Source organism: Centruroides sculpturatus, unplaced genomic scaffold, assembly GCF_000671375.1.
Source record: "Centruroides sculpturatus isolate CEXI.00-Female unplaced genomic scaffold, Cexi_2.0 scaffold64, whole genome shotgun sequence".
NCBI lineage: Eukaryota > Metazoa > Arthropoda > Arachnida > Scorpiones > Buthidae > Centruroides > Centruroides sculpturatus.
Window position 1 is genome coordinate 624443 of NW_019384335.1, and position 21342 is coordinate 645784.

Consider the following 21342-nt stretch of genomic DNA (forward strand, 5'->3'; position numbering starts at 1 on the left):
CTAGCATTACGATAGTATAGCTATGTGATGCTTTGTTGTTCCAGCGCTAAAATAACTAATAGTTAAATATCTATCCAGAGCAAAAGATTAATTAATGTAAATAGTGTTATTGGGCAGAGCATGCACCACGAGTAGTAACCTATATGTGAAGATACTAAACACGACGGCGGGTGAATGGCTCGACGTCTTGCCATTGGTGCAACTACAACAGGTTTGATGCCAACACGCCACTTTATTTCTGGACAGATGTGAGTCAACGGCTCAGAGTGATTTGGCAACTGAAGAAGACAATCCGACCCTATTCCCTGGACATTATATTCCACTGTGGATTTTTTCCTATAGTATTACCTAAAAGCAACAGTGTGTGATGCGCATCCATCAGCGCTGCGTGGTGTTGGCGAACTGGAGAGAGGTATACGACAGGCCTGTGATACAGTTGACAGCAGGAAAGCTTTGTGCCATCCTTAACCAAACTCGATCGTCTACATTTTTGTATTGCCACTGAAGATGATCGTTTTGAATACGTTCTGTAAGAAAATAAAACTCAACTTTTGTATGAATTTCTGCAAGCTTGTCTTTATCTTATAAAGTCAGAGATTATTTGTATTTTATACTAAATAGTCTTAAATTTCTCCCTTACACTTTTGTAATATTAGATACATTTTGTCCACGATTTAAGTAAATATTCTTTATATCTTAACATAATCTATTATTGTTTACATTTATTCAAACTAAACTTACGTCAATAACAAAAATTTAAATGCTATATAATCGTAATAAAGCGAATAATTTCATGTACAGTATTTTAAATTAAATCTCCAATTAAGTTTAACGAAAATTCTAGAAATTGTTCAATTTAACTAATTGAAATAATTGCCTATTGATGAAATACTAAAGAAATTCCAGGAAACTTTTGCATATTACAAGTGTAAATAATCTGATTATTTGATATTTACAGGTCAAAATTGTAGGCTATACAATTTAGTCGTTGGACAGACATTAACTTATACATTCAGATAGACAAATTGAAAGAATTAATGGAGAGAGAGAGACAAATGGATTGATGATAAAGTAAAAACGATACGCCATCCTTCTTTGAAAACATAAAATATTTTTATTTAATGAATTATTCTACATAAATCAGTTAAATAACGTTTCACTGGGCAAATTTAATGAATCATGTTCACCTTTATACCAAATATGAATATGCACGATTTATCACATTAGAAAAATTGTTTGGTTTCGAAGTTTTTGTCAAGTTCGCTTCATTAATTTTTTATGAGATATTTTATTTTTTTGTTGTGGAAAGCTATCACTTTTAATAAAGCAAAACCATTTATTTAACGTTGGGTACACGGATAATTAATCATCTTTAAGTACGTTTACTAGAAATTGATTTTTGAATTTCTTGGCTGCTTCTCATCGTTCCGTATTTTATTCCATCCTCAAAAAAATGATTGTCAGTATTGTTATATTTTCCAATTTTTTCATTAAGTAAAGTGTTCGGATTAAATATTTTTATTTTATTACAATGTTTTTGTAATAATAATAACAGGTTTTTTCTTCTAAATATTATTGGATGTATTCTTCCATAACGATTTCATTCTGTATTATTTTCTAATTAAGTTAAAAAACGCAAATGACGTATTTTTCACTTCACTTGCATTAATTAGCTTTATTATATTTAAGTTTTTGATTTAAAAAAACATCAAGTATTCAAAGAGAGAAAGCTCATTACGTATTTAATATTATCATATCACGTCTATCACTTTTAAAAATAAAACTTTTGATATTATTAGATTAACTTTTCAAGAGAGATACAGTATTACAAACAACAACAATTCTCTATCTTTCTTTTGCATAATTAACTGTAGAAAAAAATCAATAATTTTGCTTTCCTCGCTCCGTAAAAATTCACAGAAAGGTTCCTTATATTTTCTTTCGTTTCAAATTAAAAGTCGATTCCTAATTCTGTGAAAACTTCATTAGTTATTTCTTTTTTCTTTATTTTCTCTTGTAATTTCTATTTAATGCACTTTCTTAATGCAATACAATTTTGAGATTGAATTACTGTAGGCATAATTTAGACAAACAAAAAGCTTAAGATTAAGCACTAATGAAGCCAAATCTATGGTCTTGTTAGGAAGTAAATAAGTATAAATTGAGAGAACGTATTTAGTTTTACAACGTGTAATCTCTCAACTACACACAAGTTTAAAAGTTTCGAGAGAAAAAAAGATCAGAAAATTCGTTTCAAATCTCAGCTACTGAGTTTACTTAACAAAGCATTTATATATACTCAACGAAAACTTTAAACGATTGTGTATAGATCTAAATAATCCCACTAATTCGATCTTTTTAGTAATCCGAACAACTAGTAAAACAACTCTATATATATTTTCTATATAAATATATTATTCATGGAATTATATGAATATTTAAAAAAGCTAAAAGAATAATTCTGTGTTCTAAATGTACTTTAATTTCCTCTTTATATTATAATAAATTTTTTCGAGTTTTGTTCGCTACATTATTATAATAATATCGTTTTCATTATAATTTCACAAAAAGCCTGTATTTTAAAAAGCTTTTATATTTAAATACATTTATTAAGAAATAAAAATTCTGTAATATGAATAAATTGCAGTAGTACGTATCTCCAGCAGTAAAATTTTGTATTTATAAAATTAAACTATAATAATAATTCAAAGATATTAATATGCGTAATTATTCTTTTTAAAAAGTTTATACTAGACCTTAGAACCCTGGTTGTACTGTAGTTAGTTATGTTTTTGAAGAAACTTCCTGAAAAAACACGTAAATAAAATGCGTGTAACTGGCTGGAAACTACCTTTCTTTAATAGTTTTAAGTGGTATACACATTTCAGTTTTTCTTGATCTGTGTAATTGCTTAATACATAGTGTCTAACAGTGGTTAAGCTATCAAGCGCACTTTTTAAAATTGGCACGGTAGTGGGTCATCATCATCCTCTTCTTTTCCATCTCTAATCTTTTAAAATGATGATATTTCTTTTAATTATCTGTTCAAAAAGTTGGAACTTCATCGTCTACTGCTACATAATCGTCAAAAGTAACATTAGGATAATCTATATCTTTCCAATGGTTCATGTTAATCATTTTCTGCATGTCTCAGTTTGAGACTTTTCGTTAGAAAAATGTATTTTGAGAAAACAGTTTTTGATTGTCTCTGCACTGACTTTTCTCCATGACAATGCTAAATAATGGAATGCCTTGAAGTTTAAAATAAAAACTATTTACTACAATTTTCAGTACAATAAAATATCAAATCTACTGTACTAACCTGCAAAACGTTTACTTCACTTTCTTCTTTTCCTTTCTTTTATCTCTCCAACAGCAATTTTCTGTAGGTGGTCTTAAAATTATGATTGATTACAGAAAAAAACTTCTATTTTTTATGCTTTGTAAGAAATGTTTTGTATTGGGAAATGTTCAGTGATCCAGAAACAATACTATGATACAATTTCTTTTAATTTAGACTTTTGTGCCTTTTAAGTATTCTTCAACTATTTCTATTGTTACCTAAACATTTTTATTTGATGTATGCCGCATTCTGTAGGCAGAGTGGTATAATTATTAATACATCGCGGCTTGGAAAATTTACTTGTAACCAGTGTAAGTCACATGCTCGTATTAATCATAAATCCTATTGAGAGTAAATTTAAAATTTTGAAATGATGTAATTTCAAAATTGTTTACAGTTAAAATTTTCCAGCCAATCCAAAGCTTAATTTCAATTTCCGAACATTAATTTGGCGGGAATCTAAGAAAATCTCTTTGATTCCGTTGTATCAAGAGTTAAACGATTTCTAACTTAAAATTTAAATTGTCAACGAATTTTATTTGTTTGTAATTTAAATTTTAAAGTTCATTAGGCCGTTAGATTAAAAGAGTTGTACGAATACGAAGTTAATTAAACTTCCTACACTTAAAAACTGTTTAAATGCTTCTAATTGTTCTCGCCCCTCCTTTACAGAAAAATTATTTCCCTCTATTATAACCATCCACTTAAATGTATAAGTGGAAAAAGACGAAAAAAAGAAAAAAAGAATAAAATTAGATTGTCTAGGTTCGTATTTCTAATAATCGGTACTTTCACTTGACCTTTTCACACCAAGAACTGATCTAAACACACTAAGTTCGAGTTCTTATTTTAAGTTATGAGCTCAGTAAAGACAAAAAATATCTACTGGTAATTGAAAAATATTTCAAAAATAAGCATATTTTTACGGCATTATCCTTATCACCACGGATAGTTGTGAATTTCTAATCCTGGACTTCTAAATTTCCTGGTTTATCTCTACGAGAAAATTTGTGAGATTTAATAAAAGAATATTATAATAATATAAGCAGTCTCTTGCAATCACACACAAAGATTGAGTTCTAAATGAAAACTATATGAGATATTCCATAAGAAAAGGTAAAAAGACATTTTAATTACTAAATTCTTCAGCACATTCTGGATAAAATTTACTAATAAAAAATTATTTTCTAGTCCAATAAAAATAGATCTGTAATAAACACGGTTTTATGTAGATTTAGATTTAAATTTTACGTTTAATATTTATTCAGATTCACATTTGATTAATCAGTTTGTTTATATATTAGTTAAATTAATTTTGATGGATGCATTTAATTAATATTTTTCCTAAAGTAACGTCGCTATAAATTTAATGAAATTTAATCATTATAAAAATAAAGTTATAAATCATTATTGATTTTAATTAATAATTTTTTAAAAAAGATTTTCCTTAAAATTAAATAAAATATGATTAACTCAATAAAATTAATTTTATTGAATTACTTTATTTAATTAATATTAAATATATATTATCTTTTAAATGTTTTGGAGATATCGGATGTCATTTATAAAGTACTCATTAATTTATAAGTAATTTACTTTTACCTAAACACAAATTGGAGGAAAAAAAGTAATTTAATTCCCACTTTGGACATTAAACAGTATCAAAATCTGTTTCAGTTGCAAATTTTTACATTATATAAATTACTTTTCTTTAATCCGATTGTAATTATCTGTAAGTAGTTTAACTATAATGCGATATTATTTAAAATCACAAGGCTGTCTTGAAAACTTTAAAAGTTTAGAACGAATTTGTATCATTTGTAAACTTTAAGAATAAATTTTCAAACTTCAATCCAGCTTACTTTCTTGCTAAACACATAAATCCACTTTTGATAATATATTTATATTTTCATTTTCTCTTTTATTCTATAAAAAAATATTTGCAGCTTCTTTTCTTCTTTTTACTTTGATTTACTTGCAGTTTTTCTTCTTAAAATCCTTAAAAAGTTTGATTAAAATAGAAATAAAATTTTAAATTATAATATTTTTAAATGTCACTTTATGTAAAAAAAAAATTCAAAATTATTTTTCTCAAATTTTGACTTTTTGCTAAAATCCCGACATTTATTATGTTTGTACTTTTATTTCCTGTCGTCTACAATTATTACTTTTTTACGTTGTTTATATTACACGATAGTTGTCATACTTCTCTTTTGCCATTTGGATCCTCACAAAATACACACAACATATAACACCCATACCATACAATTCTCACAACAACACACACTTACAACATAAAAACACTCACACAAAATAATCCATATAAAAAACACAAAAAAAATTATATTGTTTTGACTATAACAATTGTTGAAAGATGCTGAAACAAAAATTTTAATGTTTATAAATGCACTTGTCTTCGTAGACAATAAATGATTTTTCTATTAATATACTTTATTTAAATAATATAATCATTTATATTAAATAGCTTAGATATTTTTAAATATTTTTTATTACAATTTATTTAATATATTAGTAACATACAGTTTTATGTACGACTTTAAAAAATAATACAGAAACAAAGTTCTAATAAGATTATGCTTCTTATCCATAGTTCGATAGTATAATTATTTATCTTACTCTTTCATTAATTTTTAATGAATTGTTAGTGTAATTTATGAATGAATAATAACAGAAATTAAAACTTTAACAGTATTTTTTTCCACATTTTCTCAGAAAAAATGTAAAACCGTGCACTGAAATTCATAGTTTTTGATATAGTAACACCATTTTAATCTTTATTGCTTTTTTTTTAAGTAAATGGGATATTTATATTTTTATAAGTTTTTATATCTGTAACATTGTCTTGATTATCAAATAGATAAGATTTTATTTTCATATTTAAAATTAAATCACCTAAACACAATTTAAAACTTTAATAATGCAGTAAATCTATACGAGATATTTATTATCCGTTTTAAAAATAATTTCCTCTTTCAACAATCTGAAAAATTTTAGAAATGTTGTCACTTATTTAATATATCTTCTTTAAATAGTTAACTAATTATCTCTCGATACAGTACATTATTTCTTATTTATAATAAATGACCCCATTAATGCTGTCAAATTTTATCTGTTCAGTGATTTGTGTTATTTTCATTTTCTCAATTTAAATTTTAGTTACGTTACATCAGTCTTGCAACTGAGATTAAATTGTTGTATCTTTAAACATTACAAGAAAATATTTTAGTCGTATAAAGTGTACGATTTGTCTTAATGGTCGGAGTTATTTTCAAATTTTCCTTAGTCTACAGTTAAATAAAAGTAATTTTACAAAGTAACGAGCTGTTGTAAGTGCTCGTTCTTAATTTTTGAATGCTTTATTTTTTTTTATTTCTTTTGTTTAGTAATCGGACTTAACGCTTTAGTGATTGGTAGTCAACATTTCCTACTTCCTTCTTTAAACTTTACTAAGTTCAATGAAATGAACCTTTTTCCTAATTTATTAAGAGAAATATCTGTAATAAATGAAACTCTTTAAACGTTGTTATCGTTTAGTTAATTAATTTTTCTGTGACTTTTTTTTACTATTCTTTTTAACTGGGTTTTTTCGATCTGAAAAAATATAAGTAAATTCGTAAGTAATTCATTTTACAAAATAATAAATTTTATTTTTATTTCGTAATTTTCTGCAACTGTAATGAAACTTTGCCTGGTTGGCCAATAAACATTATTATTACTTGCAATAAATTACAAATTTTTTTGAAATTTTTAATTTATTTTCTAAAATATAATCGAAATTGTTCAAGGTATTTTAAGAATTTATATCCTTTTTAGTTTAAAAAGAAAATTTAAGCATGATCGCATAGAAGTTGGCATAAATAAAGGGAAAGAAAGAGCTTTATATTATAATTAGAAAATCAACTTCTGTTAAATTTATAGATCTTGGTTGTTAATTGATCAACAATTATTTGTTATTTTAACACAGACTTAGTATAAGTAATTTTGTTTATTTATGAAAGACTAAATACGAAATTGCGTTTCATATTTTAAGTCATAAGTTTTTTACATTGGTTAATTTACTGTAACTCAAAATAAGTTATTTAATCTTACTTCATTTAAAATTTGAATCTGTTTTAAATTCAAAATTCTGAAAAGAATTCACGTGTACAGTACTGTATTTATTCTAATAAACCGCCCATCTAACAGTAAGTGCTCTGTAATAAACTGCGCCCTCTTACAGTATGTGGTCAATGTTAGACGGCGCAGTTTATTAGAATATTCTCTAATAAACAACGCAGCTACAAGATAAAAATTGCAGATAGAACACTGTTTATTTAGAATAAATACGTATGCAATTATCTTTGATTTTCATAAAATATTGCAACTTAATTATATTAAATATATGTGAAATTAGACCAAATATAGTCAAAAATATTTCGAATTTAAACCATCTTACGTCTATACTTTTTAATATGTATATTTATAACAACAAGAATATTCATGTGTACTGTACATGATTCACTTTTGAAGATCTCAATCATGTTTTTTTCTTTTAAACAGGTTCTTTACCAATTTATTTTTCGTTAAAATAATTAATTAAATAAAATAATTAGAATTATTTTTTAATGTATTTAGAGGGTTTTTTGGTGGTTTTCGGCCCCTTACCGCTCATAGAGCACAAAGAGGCCAAAGCGTATTTAGAGGGTTATTGAGCTGCAATTTTTACAATGCAGAACTATAAATTCCCATTGATGCTCGTCTGTCTCCCTGTCTGTCTTTTAATCCCAAGAAAATAATTAGATATATGTAAGTTAAGAGCAGATATGGAAAGCTTAGGAATAGAAAGTCTCGATTAACTATATACGAAATTCCGGTCTGGAACGGAAGTCGCGTGATTTCAATTCGAAATTTTTTATTAAAAACAGTGTTAGATAGATGACTAGCATGAGTCGATTGTTATCAGGAAAAGTATAATCTATATGAGCAAGACACTATTAAAATCGAGAGCATATATTTATAAATAAATTAAAATATTATTAAAAATTGCAGCCCGACATTGTGACGATTTATATTATATTTTCAGCTGCAAATATACAATTATCTGTACAGACATATTTCAATTTTTTGATTTTTTATTATTTTTATTTATTTGTTTTTGCTGTTTTCTATAAGGAACATGCCAAATGTTAAACATATATAAATAAATTTAGATATTTAAATGTTTTCCATTCTTGAAATAAAAATCAATACGCGATTTTTTTCTGTTTTCTATTTTTAAACAAAGCTACTTTATCAAGAAATAAATAAAACTAATTCTTCTTGTAATTAAACATAATTAACAATATTATTTTTATTTTATTTTAAAATTAATTATAAATTTAATATTGAACATTGCTTATTTGTCGTTTACATAAAAGAAAATTATATTATAATTTAGAATAAAGTTATAAGCAACTTTCGTACGTTTTGTCGCTAAATTAAATGCAGATTTTACAAACCTCTAAATAGCGTAACCCTCGTATAACGCCAATAAATATTGTGGCACGATCTTTCTCACAAATATTAAATAGACACTCTTCCATTATGATTTTTGCATTTGAAAAGATATTATTACGAAAAATTCCAGTGACTTTTGAACTGTCAGTCTTATTGTTTAACATTCTTTTCATTTAGATCCACACTCAGTTTAGTGCCACTTCAATTTAACAAACAACTGCGCTAAATCGAAGTTTGATTATGAATTAATGATATTTAGGACTATTATATATAATTCATTTATCTATAAAATTTATTTATTGAGCTGTAATTTTCAAATTGCAGACATATACACTGTCTGCCCTTCGTTAATCTCGAGAACGGAATTTGATGAAAAACAAGAGCAGATATAGAAAGCCTGATTAACTATATACTAATTTCCGGGATAAATCGGAAATCATGTTGTTCCAATTCAAAAATTTCATAGCTGACATGACTCGATTGCTGTGAGAAGTATGATTGATTTACAGGGGAAGACACTAATAAAATCGGACCTGATATAGAAAGCTCAGTTTAAATTAAAGTATAATTTTAAACTTCAGCCTGGTATTGTGAAAATGTCACAGTAAATTTGTCGATTTCATTATTTATTTTTAATTGTAATTAGGCAATTTGGGTAATTTAAATAATATAAATTTAATTTCGACTTGAATGTTTTTCAGAAGTTTGACAAATAAAAAAAAAAAAAAAAAAAAAATCTCTTGAGAAATTTTAAATAAATCCATCAAATTTTCTAATAAATAAGCTACAGTGATGTCTAAATAACATTTCCTATTATTTTTCAGCAAAAGTTTCGAAAAATAAATAAAATGAGATACTGTTGTATTAAAAATATTTCATATCATGTACCATTTGTTTGATGAATAATCTACTTAAATTCTCTGATTACAAATAAAGAAATAATAATAATTAAAATGACATATATTGGCAGTTAATTTTCATTTAAAATTCCTATTATTATATTAATTTTTTGATCAATTATTTAAAATGTCATTATAACAATGTCTTTTACTGGCCAAAAATTCATTAAAAATTAAATATTAATTAAAAAGTAAAGCCGTGTTTTTTTTTATTTTAAGTTTGACACAATAATGTCTTAATTACAATTATTTAGTGAAGTGAATTTGAACATTATAAAATTTTTATTTAATATTATTATTGAGAGATTAAAGGAGAAAAATAGTGATTTAATATATTATAAATTAATTATTACTTTTAAATAAAATTGACATTTATGCGCTAGCTCAGGCAAATTAAAAATTAAATCAGCAAAAATTTCAAGCGCATTAAATCCTTTGTTAATTAAATAAAGCAGAAAGTGATAATTAGCAAACAAATCTTCAACCAAGAATTAACATTTGTATGCAAGTAGGTAACGTGTTGAATATAAAATTCAATTAACATTCAAGTTCCGTTCGGTTACTTGTTTCGAAACCAGGCGACTAAAAATTCATTATTCTGTTCGTAACGAAGTTCAAATATGGATATTTTAACGGATAGAAAAGCACTTAAGTGTCAAAACAAAAGTTAATTTATCTATTTATCCATTCGGAAATACTTCTAAGAATCTTTAATGAGCACTTTTAGGAGAATAATTCTTGTTAAATGTAATTGTTTTGAAAAGACTTAAAATTCTTTACTCATTTCAAATGTGTTTTCTTGTTATTTTATTAGCCAATTTAAGAAAACTTTTAAAACTATTTTTAAATATTTAAATGTCAGTTGGAAACGTGTTTTTTACGTAATTTTTCCCAATTTTATGTTACAAAGTAAAAGTCATAGTACAATTAAATAATTGAAAATTGAAAAAATTAAATCTATATTGTAAAATAAGAAACTATAAATGAATTGTAATTAAAATTTCTTTTAATATTACTCTTTATAATCGTGATTTCGATATTGTGAAAGTGTATAAATGTAATTGTATGGTAATATTCTATATTATAAAGATTAATAATAAACAGGGTAGTTCCAAATTATTGACACAAACTTTGGGAATGGATATCTGACAGGACAAAGAATAAAATAAATCGATTAATATACAGTATGCCGAAATATGTCCACTTTTGTGTTCCTGTTTTCCAGCATCATATTCCTGTACAGATGTATCGGTCGAGAAGGCCTGTTACATGGTGTATTCAGTTGATGAACTTCATTTTTGCTTCTGAGTCTGAAAAATATATATGCTGAGTTAATTTTCAATGTGCGAACTTTAAGGAAACATGTGAATGTTGTCTGTAAGGCTGTTCAGATACAGGCTAGAACGTTTGAAAATGTGTAGCAGACCATAATGTGTGACCACTTTGAGAACCATGGAAGACACTTGGAGCATCATGTGCCGTAATGTCGTGCTCCATTATATCCTGCGTGGGCAGTTCATGACATTCAATGATGTCATCTATATTTCCATCAATGCATTCCTGTTGACATATGTCCTTATATTAATAGGATCATTTTTACTCTTTGTTTCATAGTTTAAAACCTCCTGTAAAAGAAAAGTTCCAGTAATATAGAATTCATATGACATAAGATGTTTATAAACAATATTAGCAATATAAAAACCAAAGCTAGAGTTAAAAATGTTAAGTATTATATAAAAATAAGACATTTTTTACATGTAATGTTTATAATTTAGATGAATTTTTCGAAGTAATGTATACATTTTCAGATTAAGCTAAAGTTATAATTAAAGTGATTTGTCTATAATATTCATAAAATATATATTATAATTAAGACTTCTGAGAGGAAATTTATTTAGTTTTTAACTAATTTAACAGTATGAATCCTCATTAAAATAACAATATTGTTTTTTCTCTTACGATAAATTTTAATGAGTTGAAATGTAAATTGATTTCTTTATAAGGTTTCTTATACAAAAATCTACATTATTTAATCTATTTGAATATTTTTTAATATTTACAAATTTCGAAGAATTAAAATTAAAAATTTATTTAAGATGTAAATAAATTTTCTTCAGGCATTTTTTTTTCTTTTCGCAATTCTTGTATAATCAAATATTAATTATAATATCAACAATAATAATTTTTTCTTAATATTGTTGAATATTTAAATATGATTAAATTTTTAATATATATAAGTTATATTATTTAGAAAATTGTTTTATAATTGAATAATTTATTATTTAAATATAATATAAGTACAATAGCATATATCAAGTAGTAAATATGTAATAAATTTAAATAAATTAAATTTTATTATAGAAAAAGTGAGTTATTGATTCAGCTGATTGATATTTGAAAATCTGTGACGTTCATAATTCAAAAAAATAAAAATAAAATAAAAAAATCATAAAAAAATCAAGTGTTTTCTGTCGACCGTATTAGAGTTTATACAATGATTGATGGTGGAATTACCCTCCAGAAAATTGCTTACTCGCTAAAAAAACAGACTTTAATGTAAGAAATATATAGGCCAATTAGGTATAGACGATCTAGAAAGCTTACTAGATTTCATAATTTCATTAAAGTTCATTAATTATCTTGAATAAGTTATAACAGAACGGGAGATTATATAATTAAAATTTTAAAATCACCTGTCAAAAACTTTAAAAATAAATATTTTACTTTAAAATATCCTTTTAAGATATAAAAATTTTAAATAAACATCATCGTATTGGTTCAGTAGTAATGATGTTTACAGAAGTAAACAACTGAACTAGACACTTATAACAATCAGTGCAGAATGACTTGGAATCTCTTGTGTAACTTTCTGTGTAGATGAAATAGATGACTAGCAATTGTTTACACCTCGACGAACGGGCAGAATGAAAATTTAATCATCGCATCTTTATTCTCTCATTTGTAATAATTTCATTTCTTAAACAACTTCTTGATGTATGTTAAAGAATAAATTCATTTAATTTATTCTCCAATATAAATTTGCCTGACTTTTCACAACACTGAAGTTTATTACACAAGCAGTTTATTGTGTTTAAAATAACAATATGTTGTGTATTTCTGTGTTCGTTACAAGAAAATATTTGCGTATGAATCATTTTACTTTTTACTGTCATATATAATTATATATAACAGAGGAAAATATGATGATCGGTTAAAAACTGACCCCCAAAGATTTTATACATTTCGGACTCTGGGACCTTGAAATGTGGAGAAATGCAAAAAATTGGGGTTTTTTTCCTATATATACGGGTGTGTGTGTGGGGGGGGTACGATTTTCTTTACCCTATTTGAAACTTAATAACTCCTGCGCCTTTTATCGAGAATTTCTGAAATTCTGCATGGAGGTTTGTGTATTAAGAAGATTAATTGTTTTAAATTTTCATGGTTAAAGGTCGACGAGGCGGGGAGATAAAGGGGGTCGTGTGTTGTATCTCGAGTAGGGTCGGACTTAATGAAGATTTTACTTTAATGAAGATTATAAAACCCATCCTTATCCTTAAAATTAAGCATTTCGCCATTTTATAATAATTAATAATATAAAGTTTTAAAAATAAATACAGTATAACAGGTGGCTCCATACGATGTTTTAAATGTTACCGGGAAAGTTAAGCAACTCGTGCTGGATTTTTTACTTTATGCTTCAGGTATTCATTCTATTTTTAGCAAATACTTTTTATTTTATAAAATAAAAAATAGTGGCATTCTTTTTATGTAAAATTTACATTATATATCCATCAAAAACAGAAAAAGCCATCAAATATTTTACTGTTCCATTTCAATTCACTCCTGTTCTACTTACAATGGAGATAGAAATAGTCTTTCTGTACGATGATTGCTATAAGCGTAAGGAAAAGATTAAAATCGTGACTTTCTTGCAAATTTTTTAACTACAAAAGATATTATAAATGAGAGTAGCATTTTAAAAAAATTCTTTAAATTATAATATATTTTATTAATTTATCTGTAATACATATTTTATTATTTATAAAAAAACTTTTTAAAATAGTTTTAATTATGTAAGAAAAAGTAGACGTGGATTATCTGAATAAGTAAAACCGTTTAATATTAATTATTTTCTTTATAAAACAGTAAAAATAAAACTAATTTTCCACATAAAATTTTAATTTTTAAAATAAAATATTTTAAATTAGAACTTTTTTAAAAAGAGTTATTTAAATTATCGATTAATCAATGAATGTCAAAGTAATGCCAAGCTTCCTAAAAATCCAGATTATTTAACATCATTTCGAAATTTCTAATTAAGCTTTAACTTATAGATTTAAATGTTGTTTTTTCAAAAATAAATTTTTTTGGGGGCGTGAAAAGTGCTTTTAACGCACCAACAGATTTAATTATGATGTAACTCCTTTAATATTTTCACCCATTTGGACACAGTTTAAATAACTGCATCCTTTCGACCATAAACTTAAAAACAAATTACACCTTTGCTCTTTCAGCCAAAAAAATTAAAAGAAAAGAACAAAAAGTATAAAAAAAAGTATCGTTTTTTATAAAAATCCTCTAAACTTCTTTCGTTAAAAATAATTGCTAGATTAAGATGGAAGATCAGAATTTCTCCTTTAAGAGTATTTAATTTTTAACATTCATTAACTATATGTTGTGTAATTTGAAATTAAAATAAATGAATACATAATTTACAATTTCTGTTTTTATTTCTAAACATAAAGGTCTATATACTATATGCCTATTGTAGGTATATTAAGCAACAAAAGATAGGGTACTTATTATATTGGCAAAACAAGTTTATACAATATCATCCAACACAGAATAGTGTAGCAACAACACCTAACAATAGTAATTCAATAACAACATAGTTTATGAAACGGAAGTTACGTTATTTTAATTGTAAACTTCCCCTGAAACGTGTTAGATAGATGACTGTCACGACTCTATTGTTAATGGAAAATTATGATTTACAGGGGCAAGCTACTACTAATTTTAGGTGGAGAGCATATATTTTAAATTAAATAAATAAAAAAATATGATGTTCACAATGCCGGGCTGCAATTTTCATTGTCACAATAAATAATTGCTCGTTTTATTTACGATTAGGAAATGTTCTAGGAAAATAATTTCCTCCCTCGCATAAACATGAAATCATACAAAATCAATATAAAATAGTTTTAAAAAATAATAAATTTTAATCAAATTTTTTATTTTTTATAGAAAATTTAACAAAGTCAAAAGAAAAAGAGAGTGAGTGAAGTGACACTTTTTTTTGACTTTATATGATAAGTTTTTAATTTCTTAATTTACCTGACAATTTTGAAGCAAATGTTTTTCTATATGTGAACTTATGAAAATTAAAATAATGCGCTTTATGTAGAACAAGATAATTCAAGTATATAAAAATGAGAAAGATGTGTAAAATAAGATTGTGACCATACTATAGTATAAATGTACTTATAATATTACTGGTATAAGATGATTAGGGGAAGATTAAGGTAATTGCGAACAACTAAGAGGAGTAAGAAAAACGTAATGTAATTACACAATTATAACATCAATTTTTATTGAAAATTACTGTTTTATTAATTACCTTTGCAAGGAATTAGTTTATTGTTTAAATGAAGAAAAAAGTTAAAATTTCAAAGGAAAATAATGGGGAAAGCAGGACAACATGGGGCAAATACAGTGCAATGGAGTGCTTTTGCACTCTTCCACGTGCAGTTAACTTGGGATTACATTCCACAAATCGTATACATGATCCAGTGTTCTGTTAAGAGAAGTCACAAGACAGACAGAGAGCAAAATATTACAAAATAATCAATAAAAATACAAGAAAATAAAAGTCAAAGATTGTATCTTTTAGAATTGAATATTTTATGGAAGTTTAACGTTCTTGTTTCACTGTAGAGTTCTTTTCATATCTTCTACTGCTAGTTTGAAGTCATTGTTGTTACACTTAGCACCACAATTATCCCAAAGTGACTCAATCGCAAAATTGAAATCATGTGCAATTACCTCACATTATCAGGTGATATTGAAATGATTTTCAAGTACAAACTGTTTAACCATCCGAGTTTCAAGGTAACTAATGAAATCTTCATTATAAATAGTTTTCGAAACTAAATACTAAATATTGCATTACAAGGAACTAGGAAATTTATTTAATTTGTCAGACCAACAAATCTACATTAAATTAAACGAAATATTTTAAAATTTTGGAAGAGAACATGGAGAAATGTGGCTTTTGCAATTATCCCACCTCCTATTTTGGAATAATTATTTAAATTTTGTTAAGAATTATCTTACATAAGGGTATTGTAATTATATTATTATCTATCCGAGATTTTGTTCCTTGCTGGTATTATTGTTTATCTTGAATATAAAATATTTTAAAAATATTAATAAAATTTGTAAAGGTGGATTACCATTTGTGATATAGTGTAAAAAATATTCTAAACGTGCTGTTTTATCTAACAATTCAGTAAAGAAGAAATTCTGAGCTTCAAAATACCAAAAAAATGCGACATAATTAAGCAAGTTTTACTAAGACAAGCACAATTTAATTAAAGTAATAGAAAATACAGTGGTGCCTCGTACTTCGAATTTAATTAGTTCAAGGAAGCCATACGAACTACGAATTGTTTGAAGTCCGAATCAATTTTCGCTATTAGAAATAATTGGAAGTGAATTAATTCGTTCCCAGATCCTAAACAATACCTATTTCGATAAACTTAAACAGCAAATACACATAATTTAAGCAAAAATAACACGATACCCTAAATAATAAATTAAAACATGAAAACAATAAGTAAAATACTTAAGTATCAGGTACCATCGTATAAGATTTTGTAATAAATGTACTTTATTTATTTCATTATGTATAATGCAAATATCTTATATAAATTCTCATTCAGAACGAACTTATACAGCAACAACAGTAATAAAGTATACTTAACAGGTATATTTATAGAAAGTAATGATTCTTTACAGATAATGTTGATGAGTGTCGATAACGAAACTACGAATGAGACTTTTTTATCAAAAATTTAAATCACTGATCAAAGATAGCAAATAATGAATTAAGTTTGCCAAAGAAGAATAAAAAATAAATACTGTATATTTATTTTAAATTGTATTATAATATTTTATTATATATTATATTTGTAAGTTTATAAATAACAGTGGTGTTGAAATAATTTTAAATTTTTAATATTTTTAACTTATGGAAGATTTACAAAAATTACTGTTATGTTTAACATTTATAGTTAATATTTAATAAATTAATTTAAATATTAATTAATTAATTATAAACTATTAATTTTTTAATGTATATAAAAGTTAAAAATATATTAATGCGAATATTTTTGCTAAAGTTTTAATATTTAATAGTAATCTTACCGTAACTTATTTTATTTCTAGTAGAGTTTTTAAAACATTGATCAAGCATTTATAGCAAAATATTTTTTAATATGTTATTAATTTCCTATATTAAAATATTCATAAATAAAGCAAGAATTTTATTAATTACAGAGGTTTATATATTTAAAAATTAACACATTTATTCGAAATATTCAAATATTTAACGAAAATAATTTTTATGAAATTATTGAATTTTAAGTGTTTCACTAAAATATATCTAAATAAATTTATATAAATTATTACGCTACATTCAAATAAGTTATTAAAAATAATTCAGTTCTCTTCCATACGCTTATTTCTCTTCTATTAACGTCAAACAATGCAAAATAAATAGAATTATTGCATTAAAAAATGACAGAAGTTTATTATTTTATAAATATAAAATAAATTTAGAAAGTTTATAAATAAACAACATCTTCATTGTGCTCTTTAATTCAAACACGTGAAAGCATGAAAATGGTGACTTCACATCCTTACTGTAGATATAAACAGGTACAGAATAATCAATAACTGAAGTGGAATTCTTCGTTCTTGTATCTACTGTAATTTGACTAAGGTATAGTAAATTTAATTTAATTTAATATTGCTAACATTTCCTTTCTTATGTAAAAGTAATACCATAAAGAAATGTGAAGTCGTCAAGCACAAAAAAGTGCAGATGAAGGGATTCATTTATAAATTCTAGAAAATCTGGTAACTTTAACATTAAGCAGTACAAAAAATAAACATAAAATTCACAAAACATTCATTAATTAGAAAAAAAAATAACTTGGACATTTATTTTCAGTCTCTCTATAATTTCATTTTAATAAACTGCTGTTTTAAATTAATTTTACGAAGGAAAAAGAAAAAAAAAATATTTTTAAATTAAGAATAATTTATTTTTGAAATTTCATGGGAAAAAATTTAATAAATGAAGCCATTAAAAGTTAAAAAAAAATTCCAAGATATAACGATAGACTACTGCGACCTTGTGGTATACCCTGGTCAACAAACATATCTTCAAAACTTTGGAGATGGTTTCAAAGCAAATATAAAATTATTGAAGTTAGAAAAATTTTGATCTGGCTATAGACATAAAAATCTTGTACAACAATAAAATATATCCAGAAACAGACATAAAATTTTTAATACTAAGCCGCAGGCAAGAGAAATCAAAAGAAATTTTAGAAAAATAGAAAATAATATGAATTGTTATGGAAAACAATAGATGAGTATCTCCAGAAACTATTCAGTAAACAAACTCGAAATTATTCATGAATAATTTCGGGTTCAGATTTGTTTACTGAGTAGTTTTACATTGTTCATTGTTTCACATGTACTCTTTAGCTGTTGACTTCCAAAGTATAAAAATGTTCGCCTCATAAATCAGTTTTAATGAATAATAAACAAAATGGATTTAATTAAAAAAATAAATAAATAATAAACGAGCAAGAATCGTTGTGACATTCGTCGCAATGCCGGGCTGCAATTTTTAATCATGTTTTTAATATATTTAATTTAAAATACATTTTCTCTACCACAAAGCTGTAGTAGCTGGCCCCTGTAAATCATACTATTCCTGTTAGCAATGAAGTACTTCCGGTCATCTATGTAACTCTGTTCCGAGAAAAATTTTTGAATTAAAATCACGTGTCTGTGTATAGTTAATCGGACCTTCCTGTCTCTAATCTTTCAAATCTGGTCTCGACTTTCGATCTAACATTCTTCTCGAAGGAATTTATAAGTCTATAATTTTTCAAATTGCAGCCAGGTATAAGTATAAACTTTGTTTATTGCAATGTTATATTATTTTTAAATCATTACGTAAAAAAAATTATATATTACAATTATATAAAGAATGATAAGTATCAATTTATGAAAATTAACGTGAATTAAGTGTGATAAATGTTTGCGTTATTTTTAGATGTCAGTAAAAAACGGAAATTGATTTAGTAGATGAATTTAATGTTTAGAAAAATGTTAGAGAATGAAATTGTTCCAAAAATATGTTCCATTTTCTGTCGTTTACTCGGAAAGATATATTGTTAATGGCACCAATTTCATAAGTCATATCACCAAAGCTCCTTTCTTTCTGCTCGTTTTAATCTTATCTCCTCGATGTTTTGGACTAATCCAATTGATATGTTAGAACCTTTTGGTTTGTCGTTACCATCTTAAGTTTTCATGCAATAACCATTAACGTTATTGATGCGTATATTTAACAATCGACCAAAGCTATCAAAAAGCATAGTTTTTATTAGGAAACTACTTAGATATTTTCTAACGTTTACAGAAATTGCTTAATAAATTTATCTTCACTACAAAAGGAATTATTTGATAATTTTATCTTCAAAGTTTTGCTAATAAAATATGTAATATCTTTCTCAAGATTTTCATTTATGTATAATTTAATAGAAACCCCGATAAATTTTACACATCATGAAAATATTCTCTAGAATTTTCTGCCTTTTGCAGTTTCTCCCGCGAGAATTTCAGTCAGCCAGGCGTGTTCACTGAAAAAACTACTTTGTGATGGGTCATGTTTTATGTCCAGAAGGAATGGGTAACACTTTACAATCTTAAAAAATTAATTTTTTTAATGATTTTGAAAAAATAAATAAAAATAGAGAAATTTTAGTTTCTCGTGGAGAAAATATGTGAAACGTTTAGACATCCTGCGTTTCTTGATGTGAGAAATTCATCTGTAAAATTTGTCGACAGTGCTTTTTTTTTATAACCGATCGTCTTACACAATTGAGTTTACTTTCAGTTTACTTGATTTTGAACGTTACTAAAACTACTTTGCGGCTGATGAAAGACGTTTTCAAATCTTTAATTCCGTTATATCATACTTTATCCTACTTTATGATATTATCAACTTAATCAGGAAGTTAAATTGAGATTAAGCAATTCACACGTGTTAAATTTACATATGAAAAATTTTAATTTATGCCTTCATTACTATTTTTAATTTACGTTTTTTTTTTTTTTTATTTTTTTTATTTTACTGTCTTCTCTGTGTGCGGTTCTAAATTCAATTATGAGTTTATTTATATATTAAATATTATAACTTATAAAATTTTCTACTTTATTTTTTTTTTATTTTGAGAGATTGTTTATTATAATTGTATTATTGAATATTCGCTTATACAATAATAATTAGTTATTAAATTTCCAAAATAATAAACTTACTTTTATGTATAGTCTTAGAGATTATATTTACTAATAAAGGAAAAATAATTTATTTTTTTTAATTTTATGTGAATTATAACATTACTTTTGTTTACTATAAATTTCCACTGTTGTCCGTTATCTGTCTGTCCGTCCTTCGTTAGTCTTGAGAACGGAGTTATATAGATGAAAATCAAGACCAGATATGGAAAACTTAAGGAATAGGACCACGATTATCTATATAAAAACTCTCGGTCTGGATCTGAAGCCACGTGATTTTTTAAATTAAAAGATTAAAAATTGCAGCCGGGAATTATGACAACGTCACAGTAAATAATTGTTCGTTTGAAAATTAATAATTTTTTATTTTAGTGTTTTTATTTTGAAAGAGAAACTTTTAAACAATACTTTTGTAGATTATCGATGGCAATTGGAAGGGCACTATCAGCCCCATTGTTATTGATATAAATCAATGGCACAGGAAACGAATCAAAGGAAGTCACACGAATTGTCGACCGGAACCTTCTATCATTATTTAAATGTATGATTTTTACCATTAAATGCGCAATCTGATAAAAAATATTACGACTGCTAGTTAGAAGAAAGAAAACAGAAATTTTTTTGGAACGAATTAAAAAAGATAGAGGTATCCTTTAGTGTTTCGCCTACTTCTCTACACAAAGATTATTTAAAAGATTATGTTTGAATATTGCCTTTTGTTAAACGAACAGAATCCACAACGAAAGAATCTATAAGAAATTTTTAGTATTCTCTACATTTGGGAACTTCAATTCTTAATCCCCTGCGGGACCTTATTTGTGTTGCTGAGTCATGCATTGGATTACAGATGCTTCCAGTTAAAATAACTAATAAAGAATACATTATTTGTTTCTCTTTTCTTTTTCTCTATGTTTTAAACATTATTACGTTACTTTATTATTCACGTAAAGAATATATTTTATCTGTAATAATAATCAGTTTAATTGTAAAATATAAATTTAT